The sequence below is a fragment of the Pan paniscus genome, chromosome 1 (assembly GCF_029289425.2).
Source record: "Pan paniscus chromosome 1, NHGRI_mPanPan1-v2.0_pri, whole genome shotgun sequence".
In the NCBI taxonomy this organism is placed as follows: Eukaryota; Metazoa; Chordata; class Mammalia; order Primates; family Hominidae; genus Pan; species Pan paniscus.
Window position 1 is genome coordinate 146,477,762 of NC_073249.2, and position 20,270 is coordinate 146,498,031.

A 20,270-nucleotide genomic window follows, 5' to 3' on the forward strand; every position below is an offset into this window, starting at 1 on the left:
AAACTTGGGTTCACAAGTAAAATTCCCTCTAATTATCATTCACTTCTTAAACATGTGTTATTATACAGTGTTCATAAGTGTTTTGTCTACTAAAAAGAATTATTCAAACAGTATTCTTCATAAAAGTACTTCCTTGATTTTTAGTACTCTTTTCTTCAATATCTATTTTTCTTTCTTGTAAATTCCACTTTATTATTTTTCTGTATTAACTCCATATGGAACGTTAAAGCGAGCTCAGCCTTCCACTTTATTCATTTCTAAATCATCTTTGAATGTAATGAATTCATCACTGGAATTTAATGAGTAAATCTCTGTTCTTTTTTGTAACAATAGGAATATTTGATATTTGGAAAAGAATAGCGTTTGTGTTTGCAAATTTGTCAATATTTTTCTGTTAAAATGATAGCAAAATATATTTGCACAAAAGAAAACTGTCAAATGCACTAAAATTATTGAAAACATGTACAGAACATAATTTTGTCTTTTCATGCCTATATGAACACTATGCAAATGCGTGTGTGATTACACTCAAACATCAGAACACTCGAGGTTTTAGTCATCACTATTTTTACAATTGTCTAAAATATTAAAACAGATGTTTAAATTAATTTTGGTACTTGTAATTAAAGTCATGCGACATATAACAAGGTTTTGGCCAATGAAGAACTGCGTATACAATGGCCATCCCATGAGACTATAATAAGGCTGAAAAATTCTTATTGCCTAGTGATGTAATAGCCATCGTAATGTCTTAGTGTAACAAATTACTCGCAAGTTTGTGATGATGCCATAGTAAAGAAACCTACTGTGCTGCCATTTGTATGAAAGTATGGCACATACAATGATGTACACTATATAATACTTGATAATGATAATAAACAACTGTGTTACTGGTTTATGTATTTTCTATACTATACTTTTTATTATTGTTTCAGAGAGTACTCCTTCTACTTATTAAAAAGAAGTTAACTAGTTAACTGTAAAACAGCCTCAGGCTAGTCCTTCAGAAGATACTCCAGAAGAAGGCACTGTTATCAAAGGAGATGACAGCTCTATGCATATTATTGCTTCTAAAGACTTTCCAGTGAGATAACACATGGAGGTGGAACAGTGATATTGATTATCCTAACCCTGTTAGGCCTAGGCTAATATGTACCAGTAATGTGTGGTGCATGACTGTGTTTGTGTCTTAGGTTTGTGTCTTAGGTGGTAACAAAAAAGTTTAGAAAGTAAAATAAATAATTTTAAAAATACAAAAAAGTTTATTGAATAAGGATATAAAGAAAGAAAATATTAGGTTGGTGCAAAAGTAATTGTGATTTTTCCAGGGTGGGGCATTTGTTTTGTTTTGTTTGCACCAACCTAATATTTTTGTATAGCTGCTTAATGTGTTTGTGTTATAATCTAAGTGCTATTACAAAAGTCAAAAATTTAAGACATTTAAAAGTTTATTAAAAAATACAGTAAACTGACTAATATATTCTTGAAGAAATAACAAATGTTAAAATAAATGTAGTGTAACCTAAGTGTATAGTTTTTATAAAGTCTACAATAGTGTACATCATATTGTCCTAAGCCTTCACATTCACTCACTACTCACGCACTGACTCACCCAGAGCAACTTCCATTTATGGTAAGTGTCCTATACAGGTGTACTATTTTTGATTTTTTATACCATATTTTTATTGTATATTTTCCATATGTAGATTATGTTTAGATACACAAATACAATTGTGTTACAACTGGCTACAGTATTCAGTACAGTAACATTCTTTGCAGCTTAGTAGCCTAGAATAATAGGCTATACCGTATAGCCTAGGTGTGTAGTAGGCTATAGCATCTAGGTTTGTGTATGACCTCTTTTATATTCACATAATGACAAAATCACTTAACAATGCATTTCTCAGAATGCATCTCCATTTTTATGCATTGCATGACTGTGTTCATACATAGTCAGAGAGACACCATTTGATGAGGGAAAATAAAAACCTGTCTAATACTCCTTTTATATTCCCTTTTGGTCTCTTTCCCTAATACTCTTGTCAGTGTGCATTCCCTATACCATATGGGAGGCAAGCTATGCCTGTGGCAACCCTACTCTGATTTATTTCCTATAGTCTGAAAATAAATCTTGAAAACTAGGGGGCTGGGCGCAGTGGCTCACGCCTGTAATCCTAGCACTTTGGGAGGCCAAGGTGGGTAGATTGCCTGAACCCAGGAGTTCAAGACCGCCTGGGCAACACAGTGAAACCCCAACTCTACTAAAATACAAAAAATCAGCTGGGCGTGGTAGCAAGCGCCTGTAGTCCCAGCTACTTGGGAGGCTGAGGCAGGAGAATTGCTTGAACCCAGGAGGCAGAGGTTGCAGTGAGCTGAGATTGCTGCCACTGGACTCCAGCCTGGGTGACAGAGGGAGACTCCGTCTCAAAAAAACAACAAAAAAAAGATAACTAGGATGACAAGTTTTTCTTAGAAAAGTTTTAGTTATTTTTACCCTTTGCATATTTCTCCCTCTTTCAAAATCAACTGCAGCAATATTTTTTGTAATTCCATTGAATTTATAGATTAATTTAGAGATAATGGAGACGTTTAAGTCACTGAGCCTTTTCAAAAACAATTTGTCTTGCCATTTAATTTAATTTTCTTTAGTAAATTATCATTTGATAATTACATTTTCTTCATAAAGATATTACTCAGGTTATTAAAAAATCTTAATATATGCTAGCTCATATTTTTGTTGGTTTTGTAATTGTTACCTGCTATGGACTTAACATTTGTGTCTTCCTAAAATTTGTATGTTGAAGCCTAATTCCCAACAGGATAGTATTTGAAGATTGGGACTTTGGAAGGTAATTAAGTTATAAAGATAGAAACCTTATGAAAGGGGTTCGTGTTTTTGTAAAAAAGCCATGAGATGATCTATCACTCTTGGTCACGTGAGACTACAGCAACAAGTTGGCTGTCTACAAGCCAGGAAGTCAACCATTACCAGAGACCAGGTCTGCCAGAGCATCGATCTTGACCCTCCCAGCCTCCATAACTGTGACAAATAAATGTTTGTTGTGTAAGCTACTCAGCCTGGGGTATTTCGTTATAGCAGCTTGAGCTATAAGACATATGCTTTAAAACATTTACATGAAAATATTATTTGCTAATATTATTTACCAATATTATTAATATCATTAATAACACAATTATACATCTTAATATTTGCTAATGAAAAATAAATCAATTTATATACATATTGTCCTTTTGTTAAGCGATCTTTATATATCCTTGTTAATACTTAGAATTTGTCTTCTGAACAAATTGGGTTCAACTGTAGCAAGTTATATTTGAATAATCTCACATTTATGTATTATTGTACTCTGCGGGCCTAAACCAGTATAGCATTATATAGTGATTTTATATTCATATGTATATATTTATATTCAAATAAAATTAATGCATAATGCTATTCTGATATATATATATACACACACACATACACACACATACATACATACAAACACACACATATATAACATACATATATATACACATATATATACACACACACACACACACACACACACACACTATAGCTTGTACAGTGACCTTCTTTAGTTTTTCTGATTTTCAAGAGAGGCTTCTAATATTATAAAAAAAGTATAATGTGGGTGTAAATTTTGGTAAGTACCCATTATCAGCTTAAGAAATTTGCCTCTTATTATTGGAATAGCATGACATTTATTATACATGTTATTGAGTTTCACTGGATAATTTTTTTGAACCCATTAAAATCACAATTTCAATTTTTTTACTTTAATATTTTCATAAATTACATGTATTGGTTTCCTAGAGAGAAAACATTTTAACCTTCCTAAGATACACATATTTGTTCATGAATAGTTTTTAAAAATATATTAATGTATTAATTTGGCTGATGCTGTTTAAAAGTTTTGAATCTCTAGTTTATGATTGATATCGACCTATCATTGGCCTTTAATATTAATATTTTTGTCAGATTCTATTATCAAGTTTATATATCATCTCATAAAAGAATTAGCAGGCATTTCAATTTGTCTATTTTTGCAAAGGTGGTAAATAGTGCTCAATAGAAATCTCTTACAAAATTTTCTGAGACCCGTAGATTTTACATCGTATAGGGTTTATATCTATTACTACTCATTCTATTAATTCAATTTGTTAATGTTTACAGGTCTATTCAACATTTTTATTTTCATTTTTTTACATTGAGTCAGTTTTCAGTAATTGCATTGGGGGAGTGAGGCGGAATAGATTGTTATTTACCTCTTATTTTACAACTTATTTACCTGAAATTGTTGGTAGTATTATTTTATCATTTAGAACTCCTCAGCTCTACCTGTATTAATTAAGATCTCTTTTTAGTTATTAAAATTGGTTATTTAGTCTTTCTTTATTTTTTCTTGACCAATCCTAAGAAAGTTTTGCTATTTCATTAGTCTTCACTAAGCTCTAAATATATAATTTGTTGATCCTCTCTCTTCTGTGTTCTTTAGCATTATTTTATTTTAACTCTATATTTTTCCTGTATGTACTATTTAGGAATATTCTATCTATTATAACATCCCAAGTTGGAGGCTAGACTTAATTTATGACAAGTTTTTCTTACAAAAATTTTACTTAATTATAAGAAACTAAAAGTTTTAGTTATTGTAAGTTAATGCTCAACTTTTCTCCTTTACTATTAGTGTAAACACTTAACGCTTATAATTTCTCCCTATCTATATCTTCTTGTAAAATTTGTTCAATATGTGTGACTATTTTTATCTCTAAAAATACCATTCTCCTTTAAAGAAGGCAACATCAGCTTTTTATTGCTTAATCTTTGATTGATATATCTTTTTCCATTTTTTCATCTTTTTACTTGCAAACTATTTGCATCCTAATATGTTAGGTTGCTTGCTAACAGCATATAACTAGACTTTTTTTTTTTTTACAAAATCCATTGTAATAATTTGTCACTGAAATAATAAATTTATTTTATCTATATTTATAGGGATTACTAATATATTTGGATTTTGTTTTCTTATTTTGTGTTTCTCCTTTATCATCTCTTTCCAGTGATTTCTTTTTTCTTTTTAATTTTCTTGTCTTCTTTTAGATTGGTAAAGTTTTATTTCTAATTCTGCATTTTTCTTGATACTTGTTTATTTCTGATTTTTTTGTTGTTACCTATTGCATTTAATATTCTATTTTTTCTAATGATATCTCCCTAAAGATAATTTCTGGGCTTCTTTTTTAAACATACAGGATTTGAGGATAATACTTCTCAAAGTATTAGTGGTAAAATACATTTTTTTCAAACATTCCAATTACTCGTGAACTGATAAGTCTATAAAATAAAATAGGTATATAAATAAAATGAAAAATACAGATTAAATATGAGCCAATCTTTTTGATTACTAAATTAAACAGACATAAAATTACTCTTGTCAAAACACTTTTAAAGTTTCTAACTCTTACTATTAATTTCTGTGTATTTCTTGTAATAGATCAGTAACAGACAGCTTGTGGGCTGGTAATAATTATGGAATGAAGTTTGAACTGCCCAGACCTAGAAGACTTAATATTAATCAGTCCATTTTCCCTCCTATATAATTGTTGTCCTGTGTACTAGTCCACCTTCTTGGTTTTTAGCCCCAAATTATTGTTTCAACTATTTCATACAGATAATATCTGTTTTTATTTATTCATATGTTTCTCTATTTCATAGGAAAGTTTCTCATTTATTCATGTTTCTCAATTTTTTTTTTGCATCTCAGATTGTCATGTAATCCTTCTGAAATAATGCCTTATGATTTTCTTTTGTGAGAGTAAGTTGGTGACAAATTCTTCCAGTTTTTGCTTGTTTCAAATACCTTTATTTTTTCCAAAATCTTTGGTGACAGTTTAGCTGAGTATCTAACTCTAAATTGACAGGATGTTTCCCTCCTTTCTTGGAACTTGGAGGATATTATTCTGCTGGTTGTTTATACTCTTTATAGTGTTGCAAACTCTGTAAGTCATCTTTCTTTTCTCTTTGGCTACTATTAGCTTTTTCTCTCTGTCCTAGGTTTTCTTCAATATTATTATAATGTTTCCAAGTGTGGATTTCCTTCTGTTCATTTTACTTGCATTTCCTGTACTGAAGTATTCTTGCTTTTCGTCAATTCTGTAAAATTGACGTCCATTGTATTTGGCAATATCACCTCTCTCAAATTCTTCTCGTATTATCTTCTATGAATCAGATTAGATGACATTTAAACATTTCCATTCTATCCTCCATGTCTCTTGTTTTTCCATCTTTTAAATCTGTATGTTATGTTCTGAGCAATGTTTTTCAGATATTCCTTAGTTTACCAATTTTTTTCACAATTCTGCTTATTTTTCTATTCACTCATCTAGTTAGTGTTGCATTTTAAGGAGTGCATACATTTTTATTTATACGTGCTCTAATTGTTTTCAAATATATGGTATATTTTATATTTTTTATATTGCAGTATTTTTTCATTTTTTATTTCCATAAATATCTTAAAGTTTTTAAAAATTCTATACCTATTAATTCAACTATCTAAAGAACTTGAGAGTTTAATTATTCTGCTATGGTTCAGCTGAATAGCAACTATAATGCCATTTTTATTAAATAGTTGTATAATTTTAGACTGAGTTTAGGTGTGGTAGTCTTTCAGTGAGAATCATGTGGGGCATATTTGGGCTATATTTTGAAAGATAATATTTTAAAACATAGGTGCCCTTTAAAGTGCTTTAAATTATGATTATTTAATATTAACTAACCTATATTCTTTTGTACAATGTACATGGTATAAATTTGAACATCAGAATTCTGATGTAAGAGCAAGCCTGTATTTATGAATTTTGCAAACTTGTTTTCACTATAGGTCAAGACAGGTAAGCAGAGTTGTAATGTTTATTTATTTATTTATTTATTTATTTATTATTTATTTATTTTTATGTGGTTCCTAGGACATAGTGCTCGTTCCTAGTCTGGAAAATGAACTTATAGAGAAGTCTGAATTCCACCACTACCACCACCCTCCACACAAACACCTTATATTCTGATTGCATAGGCTAAAGTTCATGCTGATATGTTTCATTAAAATTTGATTTCTGGCCATGACATAGATACGGGTTTTAGCTTACTGTTCTGGTTTTCACCTTTCTTTTTTATATGGGTCCTTAATTATTTTTCTTATTTGAGGTGGGGTTGGGCTTAATTATTCCTTTAAAATAATATTTATTATTATTATTATTATTATTTTAGAGACAAGGTCTCTGTCACCCAGGCTGGAGTGAAATGGTATGATCTTAACTCACTGCAGCCTAGAATTCTTGGGCCCGTGGGATCCTCCCATTTCAGCATCCAAAATAGCTAAGACGATAGTCACACACCACCATACCCAGCTAATTTTGAAAAAATGTTTTCTCACTCTGTTGCTCAGGCTGGTCTTGAATTCCTGGCTGGCCTCAAGCAACCCTCCCACCTTGGCCTCCCAGAGTTCTGGGGTCACAAGCATGAACCAACATGCCTGTCCTAGGATTTTTTGATCACACAAATTGGGTTATTTTTGTCATATCCAACTAAAATAGAGTTGAGAGGATAAGGGAGGAAGGCAGAAAATTACATAATGTGTCCTGAGGGCTTTTTGTTGGACAATTTTCTGGGAGTCTAATGTATTTTCTCTTTACTTTCAGTGCTCTAATCACACTGCATCTTTCAGGAACTGCAAAACCCTTAGTCACTTTACACCTCATGCTGTTTTGGTTAACATTAACCATAGTACCACTGCAAAAATAAACCCAAATTTTGGTGGGTTCAAAAAAATAGATTTTTAAAATTTAATATCTGACAAGCTGATCTGGGTGTTGCTTGCAGACTAGTTGACTTTCCTTCATGTGGTATTTGAGGTATCCAGGTTTCTTCTATCCTGGGGCTAAATCAGAGGAGAGAAGGCACCTCAATGCAGAGATGACGTTTCACTGTCATTTGAAATTTTTGGATAAGAACTAGTGATATAGCCAGCTGTGGATTCAAGAGCAGGGTAAGAAACAATCCCTGACCCATCAAAGCTACCTCCAGTGAAAACTGCATGCTACAATGAAGGAAACATTCATTGTTATTGTACAGATGTCTTCACATATGATTGTCCCTTCACCTGGACAATTTACCTCACTTGAACTTTCCTAACTCATACTGTTTTACACTTTTGTATCCAATCACAACTTCCTTAGGAAAGCATTCCCAGATTGAGTCAGGGCCTAGTTTCATAAAGATGACCTAAAAAATTGTGCACTCTATTTTAGCACTTATAAAATTGTAATTAACTTAATATCTCTGCAATTATTCCCTCAATCAGTAATTCCCCCACTAAAACATAGGCTCTGTGAAGGAGCAGACAATGCCTCTTTTTTCTTCTTTTTTTTTAAAGTACGATATGTGTCTTTTCGCTTGTGTCTGACAAATTGCGAACACTCAATAGATATTTGTTGAATGAATTTTTAAAAAGAGGCTCTGTATAAAATAATTAACATATTTATAATGGAAATTAAAACATTCAGTATCACCGGGCACAGTGGCTCATGACTGTAATCCCAGAACTTTGGGAGACCAAGGCAGATGGATCACCTGAGGTCAGGAGTTTGAGACCAGCCTGGCCAAACCCCTTGGCTACTAAAATTAGCCGGGCCTAGGTAACAGAGTGAGACTCTGTCTCAAAAACAAAAACAAAAACAAAAACAAAAACAAAAACAAAAAACCCAAAAAACAAAAATTAGCCAGGCCTGTAATCCCAGCTACTGGGGTGGCTGAGGCACCAGAATCGCTTGAACCCAGAAGGCGGAGGTTGCAGTGAGCCGAGATCACGAAACTGCACTTTAGCCTGGGTGACAGAGACACTGTCTCAAAAAAAAAAAGAAAGAAAGAAAGAAAAGAAAAGAAATTAGTATTTTCAAACTTTTAAAATGTTTACCTTTCATAAAAAATTATTTAATCCACTGAGTATTTATGAAGATCCAATCAATAGGGCAGCTTCTGTGACAGCCAAGCACAAAATCTCTGTCATTCAGTATTTCATATTTACTTGGGGTTGAGATATTCCCAAGCTGCAGTGTTAAAACTCTCCTATAAAAATATGGATTAATCAAATACAGATTGTGTTTATGCCAAGATATACCAGGCATGGTGTTGCCACAAATATTATTTCAGCATTTCTATTGGAGACCCTCTGAATATAAGTTCCATGAGGGCAGAGACTCTATCCCCTGAAGACTGTCTATTCAACAAATTGCTCAATAAATACTTTTCTGAATATACAACATACAGTCAGAATATATTTTTATGTTATAGTTTTAGAAGAGAGGATATCTGTCCAGGGTTAATATGCAGCAATATCTGTTCCCTCTACTTCTTCCACAGGATCATCCTTGAGATCAATTAGATCAGTGCTGCTAAAGCTACACACTGGAAATTGATACACTGAAAAATCTATTCAGCATTGATGGGCCAGAGGTCACTGAAAGTCTAGACACTGCTAATGGGATTATCAGTTACAAATATGATAGTAGATATTGTAACATTGTTTAAGGTCGCACATCTTCAACAGCTAGCTCTAAATAGAAAGTTAACTTTGACAGGGTTTGGTAACAGGACTGACATGGTATTGGTTTTCAAAAAGTAGGTGTTTTTTTTGGTTTTCATTTTCCCTGCTATACTTTGGTCCCACCATCTGAGAGCAGTAAACACTTTACAGGAATTAGTTGTCTAAAGAAAAACCTTCTTATTTCTAGGTGAGTTTTCTTAAAGACATTTCAGAAAATGACTGACATCAATTTCATTACGATAAATCAATATAAATTACTAATTTAATAGAAGCTAAATTCAGACTACACTCAGTCTTTGGACATATATATGGTTTCTTAAACCTCCTTACTCTGAGAACCACATTTCTTGCCTTATAAAAGATTAAAAATTCTTCAATTTAGAGATCCCACGATATTATACAATTAAATACACTCTTGCTCCCGCAGTCATTATCTAAAATGTTTCAATTGAGAATTTTTGTATGCTCATCTATTTTCATGAATTTCAAGTATTAAGATCCAGTTTTTTTCCTTTAAAATGAAATAACATTTTGAAAGCAAATAAAGTGAATGTGAAGGTATATTGTTTCATTAAAGATAGTAACGTGCCAGATATATTCTATTACTTTCTTGAAATATGTCTAAAATCCCTGATATTCAATATTTTGTAGGTGAGTTTTTACTTTAGTCTCTCTGTCTCTCCCTCTCTCCCTCTCTCCCTCTCTCCCTCCCTTCTTTCCTCCCTCTCAAGCTCTCTTCTTTCCTTTGCTCCTTCCTTCTCATTTGTTCTCCTGGCTTCTCTAAGGTGCTCGTTGCTTTTATGCTGCTAGAATTGTAGACACAAGTAAAAAGAAGGCAACCAACTACACTGAACTTTTGTATTAGGATTTTAATGGCATTTTTAAGTTGAAATACATGCACACATTCTGTCTAGACTCCTCAACATATACACACCGCTGTTGACAAGCATGGCCTCCATCTTAAGCTGGTCATTGGTAAATGACTAGTCATTGCTGTTTCACTTTTTCACCTCCATTGGTTTTTCTTAGAAATTATGTTACAACTTTTATTCCACTGCAAATTTCTTTTTCTTTTCTTCTTTTTTATTTAGCCATTCAGATTGGCCTTGAATTATATCAGGAGAGCAGCTGTTTAGTAATCCAGGTCAATAGGATATCCAGCCTTTAATATAAAGTCATAGAAAGCCTTTTCTATGTGCCATCACACAGGGCAGAGTAGATGTTGTTTTATTGACCATCCTTTCCTAAAAGGGCCTTGTAGCATTTGCAATTTTTGCCCTATGGGGATGGTAGAGGAGACCTCTGTTGCTCCTTTAATCAGCGGCAGAATCAGCAATTAACCTATAACTGTAGCTGGTGTCCTAGAAATGAGGCAATGCAATCTTTTCTCATTATTTCTTACGGGAAATTGCTTTTGACATATCTGCTTCAAGATTGCTCATTTTTCAAGAAATATCCCTTTAGCCTACATTAATCAGTACACATATTATCTCTTCCATAGATGGTCACATTTTGACCTACCTGACCTAAACTGCTCTGTGTTGTATTTATCTTTTATGCTTCTAAGGGGGCCTTGTGCCTATTTCTATCAAAATACTTATCACAGTGTGTTACAATCATCATTTTACTCCCATGACGGTAAGTCTCTTGAGATTAGGTAACATTTATCTTGATAAACTCAGTTCCTAGCAAAGTGACTGGTTCTTCACAAATAATGGCATTCCAAGTCAACCTTAGGAGCTAAGAAAGTCTTTCTGCACAATGAAGAGTGTCTAGAACATATTCATCTATCAATACATATTTGTTAAATAAGTTTTTAAAAATATCCAACACAACCTTCTCTTATGATAGGCACCATTCTAACTTTACAAATATTGACTCGTGGCTCTCAAAACCATCATAATAGGCAGGACTATGATTTTCTCAATTTTATATATGAATAAATACAGGAGAGAGTGAGTGTGTTTCTAAAGGACACACTGCCAGGAAGTGGGGTACCAGGTGTCAAATTGATTCAGTCTGGCTCTCAAGTCCATGCTCCTAACATTACACTATACTAAAAAGTCAGCCATAACAGAAAAAAATGACTAGCTAATGAAACATTTTTACATCTAGGAGAAGAAATATTTGTATTTATATAAATAACTCACACTAAATATAAATATATGTATGTTCTTAGAGGTCATACGAGAGATGAAAGCAATTTTTTTATTTGTATTTCTACATATTTTTAATATAATAAAACTATTTTTATTTTTCTATAAAAGTTTTTGAAGAAAATGAAGTTTCTTCATGTTTTATATCTGAAATTAAAAGACCTAGTGTATAATTAGAAGTGATGAAGAGACATTCAATTCTTAATGTTGAACTATTATAAGTTTTGGGTAGTATCTAAATTAATATTACCATGATAATAAAGTACTACAAGAGAATAAAGATATGCATCATCAAAATGTTCTCATTAATGAATAGTGATTTAAAGTCTCATACTAATGAAATGGGGTTTAGAGTAAAGACACATCAGGAAATATTCAATTAAGACACTCTTGATAATAAAATAAAAGATTTATGTAACAGTAGACAGTGATACACTTTACAATGCATTTTAAGACTTTTATTTTTATAAGGTGCTGAAATACTTGATTCAATTGAATTATAAAACACAAAGTTTATCTTTAAATAAAATCAACAATGCATTTCAAAATATTTTAATAGAGAAAAGAACAAAACTTATAGACATACCTAAAAATCGGGATTAAGATACAGTGTACTAATCTGATGTGCATGCTCCTGTTAAATATATTCTGGTTAAAAATGATTGGTTACATAAACACACTCTATGCATAGAATTCAAAGAAAATAATCAATTTTTATATTTAATTTTAGAAATTATTGCAAGAGGATCCATCTTGAAGTTGACAAAGTACTTTGTTCTTACCCTGAAATTTGAATTTTTGCAGGCAATTATCTGAGTTTCCTAAGTTTTAAAGGTAAAACTACTTGAAATTGGAGCTAATTGCTACTTCATGATGTTTGGTTTATTTTAAAATTTTACTGAAATTAGGTACTTAGTTTATATTACATTACTTTATTTTATTTTGTTATAGATATATATAAATACAGATAGATGCAAACTAAGGTGACCCATCTAGTCAGGTATGAGACTTTGTTCTTCACTTTCCCCTAAACTGACTAGCTACAAGTGATTGCAAGTGATCCCTCTCCTCCTCCTCCTCCTTTTCCTCCACCACCTCCTCCTCCTTTTCCTCCACCTCCTTCTCATTTTCCTCCTCCTCCTCCTCCTCCTTCTTCTTCTTTTTCTTTTTCTTCCTCTTCTTCTTTGAGCTTGTACTTTGGATTGATGAGATTTTTGATTAAATTATTTGGATAAAATGTTTTCTGTTTTAATTTGTTTTGCTTTGTTTTATTAGCTTCCAGGTCTATAGTTCAGAAGTCCAGGCTTGGGTACATTCTCTGCTTAGGTTCTCACAAGGTGAAATCAAGGCGTAGGCCAGGCTAAGCTTTTCCGAGAGACTCTGGAGAAGAATCCATTGACCTGCTCATTCTAACTGTTGTCAGAATCCAGTTCCTTCTGATTGTAGGGCTGAGGTCCTGGTTTCCTTGTTGGCTGTCATGTGTCTTTCAGAGTAGTCTGCTCTCAGGTTCTTGTTAACATCATGCAAGGAGGTAATCTCTCAATCCCAACAATGGATCTCACCTTGTAGCAAATCTTCCTCACCATTTGAATATATGACGGCTACTAATATTTAATGAAAACTCCCTACTTATAAAACACTCATCTGATGCCTGATTGGGCTAAGCCCACCCAGATAATCTCCATAATTTAAGGTCAACTGACTTAGGACTCTAAAGACATATGCAAAATCCCATCACAGCTGTACTTAGGTTAACGTTTGGTTGAATAACCATGGGACATAAATTTGGTGGGGGCGGCCTCTTTAGAATTCTGCCTACTACATTCCATCACCTGGCCCCCAGATGATTCATATTTATTAAAAATACAAAATGTATTTACCCTATTCTTCAAAAGTCTCATCCCATTACAGCATCAGTACAGATTCCAAATTTTAATCTAAATCTTATCAGCTCAAAACTCCAGAATCTCATCTAAATTTGATTAGCATGCTTCTTGGAGAAAAATTCCTCTCTGTCTCTGGACCAGCAAAATCAAAGAGACAAGTTAACAGACCTCAACACTTTTAATATAAAGTGGTAGGACATGCATAGGATGAATTATAAACTTCTTTTCTCTATTTTTGGTTTTGATTAGATGAGTGAGGAAAACAATCTTTTACTTTATGATTCGTGGTTTGATTGAGAAGACGTGCAAGGCACATTCTTAATATTACTAAAGTGACATAATGCTATTTTTGAGATTTCATCAAACAAATGTACAGCTACATCCTCAGCCCTTTCTCTATGGCAAACATATCTGAATTTTAGCATCTTTCATTAACTGGATAGGCTCATAATTACCCAAATACAAATTTCATAGACTCATTTTGCTCAACAGTTCATCTCTCAAAGTTTGCTCACTTCTCACATTTTACTATTAGTAGTATGAATAAACAAGACAACACCATAAACATTTTGCTTGGAAATAATCTCAGCTAAATATTCAACTATATTGATTAAGAGTTGTTCTTTTCCGGACTCAATTTTGCTAAAAAATGACCATTACATAAAATGTAGGAAATTACCTCCCTCATTTTCTAATAACATGTTTCTTACTTTATGAGCTCTCACTGGGCTTTTAAAGTCCAGATTTCTACTAGAAGTCTCTTTTGGAAACTTAAACTTTCATTAAGATGATATAGAATTTCTCTAAAATGTTCCTCACATCTTTCTGAGTCCTCGCCAATAGAACCTTTAATATCCATATTTCTATGAAAAATCTGTTCAAGGAAACCTAGGTTGTTGTTTCACTTTGTTTTGTTTTTAACTTTGGTTTGTTTGCTTGTGTATGCATCTGATTTTAAGATATAAAGATTGAGTACTGATTTACCACTCACACCACTATTTTTAGATTTCACCTTGGATCACAAATCTAAAGACTTTAAAGTGGAGACCAAACTACGTCTTCTTTCCTAAGAATTACAGACTCTGTACCTTTTAAGAGAGATTTTTTTTTAACACCTTAAGATACTATCTTTGGGAGGCCGAGGCGGGCGGATCACGAGGTCAGGAGATCGAGACCATCCTGGCTAACACGGTGAAACCCCGTCTCTACTAAAAATACAAAAAATTAGCCGGGCGTGGTGGCGGGCGCCTGTAGTCCCAGCTACTCGGGAGGCTGAGGCAGGAGAATGGCGTGAACCCGGGAGGCGGAGCTTGCAGTGAGCCGAGATCACGCCACTGCACTCCAGCCTGGGCGACAGAGCGAGACTCCGTCTCAAAAAAAAAAAAAAAAAAAAAAAAAGATACTATCAGCCCTTAAGTTTCTCATATTTTTTTTCCATGATCGTTGAAGTACATGCATTTCTAGGGCATGATATATTTTCCAAACGTATTGCAGACTCATCATATATTAGCCAGTGAAACAAAATATTCTTCTATTTAACAGCTATGGTGTTACAATGCTACTATTTCTTAATATAAGGGTAAGCCACAATCCCCTTTACAACATGTGAAATATTCTCTTTTCTATTACTTCTGCGTTCTTATTTTCTTTTTCTTTTCTTTTTATTATTGTTATACTTTAAGTTTTAGGGTACATATGCACAATGTGCAGGTTAGTTACATATGTATACGTGTGCCATGCTGGTGTGCTGCACCCATTAACTCATCATTTAGCATTAGGTATATCTCCTAAAGCTATCCCTTCCCCCTCCCCCCACCCCACAACAGTCCCCAGAGTGTGATGTTCCCCTTCCTGTGTCCATGTGTTCTCATTGTTCAATTCCCACCTATGTGTGAGAATATGCGGTGTTTGGTTTTTTGTTCTTGTGATAGTTTACTGAGAATGATGATTTCCAATTTCATCCCTGTCCCTACAAAGGACATGAACTCATCATTTTTTATGGCTGCATAGTATTCCATGGTGTATATGTGCCATATTTTCTTAATCCAGTCTATCATTGTTGGACATTTGGGTTGATTCCAAGTCTTTGCTATTGTGAATAGTGCCACAATAAACATAGGCGTGCATGTGTCTTTATAGCAGCATGATTTATAGTCCTTTGGGTATATACCCAGTAATGGGATGGCTGGGTCAAATGGTATTTCTAGTTCTAGATCCCTGAGGAATCGCCACACTGACTTCCACAAGGGTTGAACTAGTTTACACTCCCACCAACAGTGTAAAAGTGTTCCTATTTCTCCACATCCTCTCCAGCACCTGTTCTTTCCTGACTTTTTAATGATTGCCATTCTAACTGGTGTGAGATGGTATCTCATTGTGCTTTTGATTTGCATTTCTCTGATGGCCAGTGATGGTGAGCATTTTTTCATGTGTTTTTTGGCTGCATAAATGTCTTCTTTTGAGAAGTGTCTGTTCATGTCCTTCGCCCACTTTTTGATGGGGTTGCTTGTTTTTTTCTTGTAAATTTGTTTGAGTTCATTGTAGCTTCTGGATATTAGCCCTTTGTCAGATGAGTAGTTTGCAAAAATTTTCTCCCATTTTGTAGGCTGCCTGTTCACTCTGATGGTAGTTTCTTTTGCTATGCAGAAGCTCTTGAGTTTAATTAGATCCCATTTGTCAATTTTGGCTTTTGTTGCCATTGCTTTTGGTGTTTTAGACATGAAGTCCTTGCCCATGCCTATGTCCTGAATGGTAATGCCTAGGTTTTCTTCTAGGGTTTATATGGTTTTAGGTCTAACGTTTAAGTCTTTAATCCATTTTGAATTAATTTTTGTAGAAGGTGTAAGGAAGGGATCCATTTCAGCTTTCCACATGTGGCTAGCCAGTTTTCCCAGCACCATTTATTAAATAGGGAAGCCTTTCCCCGTTGCTTGTTTTTGTCAGTTTGTCAAAGATCAGATAGTTGTAGATATGCGGCGTTATTTCTGAGGGCTGTGTTCTGTTCCATTGATCTATATCTCTGTTTTGGTACCAGTACCATGCTGTTTTGGTTACTGTAGCCTTGTAGTGTAGTTTGAAGTCAGGTAGTGTGATGCCTCCAGCTTTGTTCTTTTGGCTTAGGATTGACTTGGTGATGCAGGCTCTTTTTTGGTTCCATATGAACTTTAAAGTAGTTTTTTCCAATTCTGTGAAGAAAGTCATTGGTAGCTTGATGGGAATGGCATTGAATCTATAAATTACCTTGGGCAATATGGCCATTTTCATGATATTGATTCTTCCTAACCATGAGCATGGAATGTTCTTCCATTTGTTTGTATCCTCTTTTATTTCATTGAGCAGTGGTTTGTAGTTCTCCTTGAAGAGGTCCTTCACATCCCTTGTAAGTTGGATTCCTAGGTAGTTTATTTTCTTTGAAGCAATTGTGAATGGAAGTTCACTCATGATTTGGCTCTCTGTTTGTCTGTTATTGGTGTATAAGAATGCTTGTGATTTTTGTACATTGATTTTGTATCCTGAGACTTTGCTGAAGTTGCTTATCAGCTTAAGGAGATTTTGGGCTGAGACAATGGGGTTTTCTAGATATACAATCATGTCATCTGCAAACAGGGACAATTTGACTTCCTCTTTTCCTAACTGAATACCCTTATTTCCTTCTCTTGCCTAATTGCCCTGGTCAGAACTTCCAACACTATGTTGAATAGGAGTGGTGAGAGAGGGCATCCCTGTGTTGTGCCAGTTTTCAAAGGGAATGCTTCCAGTTTTTGCCCATTCAGTATGATATTGGCTGTGGGTTTGTCATAGATAGCTCTTATTATTTTGAGATACGTCCCATCAATACCTAATTTATTGAGAGTTTTTAGCATGAAGCGTTGTTGAATTTTGTCAAAGGCCTTTTCTGCATCTATTGAGATAATCATGTGGTTTTTGTCTTTGGTTCTGTTTATATGCTGGATTACATTTATTGCTTTGCATATATTGAACCAGCCTTGCATCCCAGGGATGAAGCCCACTTGATTATGGTGGATCAGCTTTTTGATGTGCTGCTAGATTCGGTTTTCCAGTATTTTATTGAGGATTTTTGCATCAATGTTCATCAAGGATATTGGTCTAAATTCTCTTTTTTGGTTGTGTCTCTGCCCAGCTTTGGTATCAGGATGATGCTGGCCTCATAAAATGAGTTAGGGAGGATTCCCTCTTTTTCTATTGATTGGAATAGTTTCAGAAGGAATGATACCGGTTCCTCCTTGTACCTCTGGTAGAATTTGGCTGTGAATCCATCTGGTCCTGTACTCTTTTTGGTTGGTAAGCTATTGATTATTGCCACAATTTCAGAGCCTGTTATTGGTCTATTCAGAGAGTCAATTTCTTCCTGGTTTAGTCTTGGGACGGTGTATGTGTCAAGGAATTTATCCATTTCTTCTAGATTTTCTAGTTTATTTGCGTAGAGGTGTTTGTAGTATTCTCTGATTGTAGTTTGTATTTCTGTGGGATCAGTGGTGATTTCCCCTTTATTATTTTTTATTGCATCTATTTGATTCTTCTCTCTTTTCTTCTTTATTAGTCTTGCTAGCAGTCTATCAATTTTGTTGATCCTTTCAAAAAACCAGCTCCTGGATTCATTAATTTTTTGAAGGGTTTTTTGTGTCTGTATTTCCTTCAGTTCTGCTCTGATTTTAGTTATTTCTTGCCTTCTGCTAGCTTTTGAATGTGTTTGCTCTTGCTTTTCTAGTTCTTTTAATTGTGATGTTAGGGTGTCAATTTTGGATCTTTCCTGCTTTCTGTTGTGGGCATTTAGTGCTATAAATTTCCCTCTACACACTGCTTTGAATGTGTCCCAGAGATTCTGGTATGTTGTGTCTTTGTTCTCGTTGGTTACAAAGAACATCTTTATTTCTGCCTTCATTTTGTTATGTACCCAGTAGTCATTCAGGAGCAGGTTGTTCAGTTTCCATGTAGTTGAGTGGTTTTGAGTGAGTTTCTTAATCCTGAGTTCTAGTTTGATTGCACTGTAGTCTGAGAGACAGTTTGTTATAACTTCTGATCTTTTACATTTGCTGAGGAGAGCTTTACTTCCAACTATGTGGTCAATTTTGGAATAGGTGTGTTCGTTCTTATTTTCTTTAAACAAGATATACTTGTATTTGTTGCTACCTTAAAACTCCATTTATTTCTACTGTGATGATATTCTTGGAACTTCTCCATGTTGAATTTCTCCTGGTCTTCAAGAATACCATTATTATTGGACACCAGAATGTTTTGAGCTCTTTTCTTTGCAGAAGTTGTGTGGGCTAAGTAAAAAAATCAAAAGTTCACCAACTGTGATTCTGCCTTGTAGGCATACTAGTGTTTCAGTGAACATTCTCTGTAACGACTATAAATTGTTATGACATGGACCTATGGTAGTATGCCCTAAAGGGATATAATAACTCTTCACAGATAAAAACATGAGTAATCCAGAAAGTTGTATTCTATTTTTGTATTATTTTTATTATTCATTCTATTTTAACATTTTCAAAATTCTTCAATCTGTATTTTTTTGTTTCATTAGAAAGTTGGATTCTAAATACTTGTAGCTGACTGGGATTCCTTAAAAACAAAAGAATCTAATCAGGATGTCCTCTCAATAGTATTAAGTGTGATGCCTTTCCACACAATCTGAGTCTGCTATTAATTAGATTAGTTTTAATATAATATCTAGTAGTTTTCATTCTAATGTACTCTTTATTGCAGAGGATAAACTGGCAAAGTGAAAAGCATGTGTGAGTTTAATTGACTATTCTTTGACCTTTTCTATAGCTTTGTGAACATCAAATAAAAATTTAACTAGTACCACACCTATTAGATTAATATAAGCAGTGAAGTAATAGTGGGTGAAATCTGCATAACCTAAAATTTCAAAGTATGGGGTTAAGCATCCCATTGCCCCTTATCAATTGCATAACTAACTTTCAGCAAATATATATCTCTACAAACCCTGCTTTGTCTGTCTTTAAAATGAAAATAATGTTAATATCTATCTCACTGGATTTTTCTCAAATTAAAATAATAATAATGAGACAATTTTGAATGCTAAATAAAATAATGCATGTAAGTCACTAAGCAGAGCAACCAGCATTTGGTAAGGGATCAATAATTATTGTTATTCTGATATGTAACATATACATTTAAATTTATCAATCTGAAATGGTTTACATCATTAAATATTTTTAACAATGAGTTGAGTAGCACAAATATTTTATTTAAGTGTAGGAAATTGGAATTTAAAAAAAGTTTAACTGTACATCACATAGTAAATAGAACTGCAGATTTAAACCATTATATGATTCTAAGAACCATGCCAGGGACAAATGAATTAAATAAAATACTTACTTATATAAAAATGTATCATAAAAATATCAATATCACAAATAATCTTATAACCTGAAAATCTCAATTTATATTGTTTAAATGTTCAACTCATTAAGAATTATGTATAACAATTGTAATTTATTTTAGATAGTGGTTTCAAATTTATCCAACTTTTATACTGTTGCCTTGACATATTCCTGACAATCAAGGCTGGTAGGTTTCAGCTCCTCACAGACATGGTTTTGAATCCTGGCTCT